At 32.1% G+C, this 1,546-nt stretch overlaps 1 pseudogene; it reads right to left on the reverse strand.

Moving 5' to 3' along the window:
* Positions 1-598: 598 nt before the first annotated feature.
* Positions 599-1,261, reverse strand: LOC129084062 (peptidyl-prolyl cis-trans isomerase FKBP3-like; annotated as a pseudogene).
* Positions 1,262-1,546: the final 285 nt, after the last annotated feature.

Genomic DNA, 1,546 nt, shown 5'->3' on the forward strand with positions numbered 1-1,546 from the left:
ATAAATGCCAAATGAAAATTCTTTAAACATTTTATATGATATTTAGATTGAGGATATAAATTATATATTTCGATTGTGTATTTTGCAAGTTAGGAAAAAATATTACATATTATTATATCTCTTGGGAAAATACCTCTCTGTTTTGAAGTATCTTTAATAGAAACTGCTTATTTTATTTCATTAGTTTAGAGTTAGTGAGTTGTTTTAGGTTATGTTATTTTAATAATCATTTCCATTTTTTATGTAGCCAGTTATGTTTATGCTCAGTAATATTTAACTGTTGTTAATGCTCGCTATTATTTTTTAATTTAATTTTTTAGGATGGATAAATTTTAATTGAGGCTTTTAGTTTTAGATATGAGGTAAAAGGAAAATAAATTCTTCTTAAAAAGTATTTTACACAGATGGGGTAAAGTATTTTAAACTACAGGGATTTATAACAAATTACATTTCTTAAAAGTTTTGGGAAAAAGTAAACAAGTTCTAACATTACTCTTTGCATTTTCCATTTGACTCTTCCCTTAACAATAGAAACAAGCTGCAATTAGTTATGTAATTGCAGCCATTGCTGATGTCTTTAGATCTGAAGCATGCAATTTCAATCAATATCCACTAATACCATTTCAAAAATGTGTTTTGCATTTGGTGGAATTTGGGCACTAGGCTGTCCTTCTGTTTTCCTTAAGCCCATTCTGGTTCCATCTCCAGTAAAGCCTTTGCTCCTTTACTCATAGTCAAGAGTGTTTCATCCCCTTCTCTTATAACTCTGCCCATTTAAAGGGCTTAGCATTTTCTTCCTCTTTGAACTCATTTGAATATTGTTATTAAAAACAGTTCTGTCTTGTAGTGTTTCTGTATACCAGCAGTGAAAAACATCTCACTTTCTAGGGAAGTTGGTTTTACCCCGTTTTTAGGAACAGATTTTGTATATTTTGGTGGACCCTCATCCAGAAGCTCTTTACACTTGGTTTCTTTGGTTTCTTTGGATTTATCTTCATTAAGCTTCACATTTTTCACCTGCTTGGACACTTAAACTTTCTCTACTCTTGAAACGCTTACTTTCAAAATGATGGTTATAAGCTGTGACCAAATGGTCCTTGTTTACTGTGTTGGCCACATTTTTAGTGTTTCCTAATAATTTATGTTTTGCAAGAAATGAATCTGAACTGTGGTTTTGTAGAAACTTGGTAACGTCCTTTTTGGGTAGCTGCTCCCAGTACTGCTGCTCCACAGCCCAGCCCCGCTGTAGGCCCGCCGCCATCTTCCCCCACGCCTGCACGGAGCTCACACTGATATTTTTAAATTTACATTTTATATTGTAAAGTAGGATTCATTTCTATTGGCTGCTGTACATCTTTAAGTCATTTTTTTTTCAAAAGCAGCTTATCTATTCTCTTGAAGCATGCCCTATTTAAACCTCTCATTTTTACACAAAATGGAAAACTTGAGTTAGTATAGTTCTTTTAGTTACATTTTTTAAAAGTATATCTTATGCCATTCATTGTTAAAGAGAAAAAAAGAGTAGTCTTCTAAATGTTTATTTAAA

This window comes from Pteronotus mesoamericanus, unplaced genomic scaffold, assembly GCF_021234165.1.
Source record: "Pteronotus mesoamericanus isolate MK-2021 breed Mesoamerican mustached bat unplaced genomic scaffold, CSHL_Meso_final scaffold_174, whole genome shotgun sequence".
NCBI classification, from domain to species: Eukaryota; Metazoa; Chordata; class Mammalia; order Chiroptera; family Mormoopidae; genus Pteronotus; species Pteronotus mesoamericanus.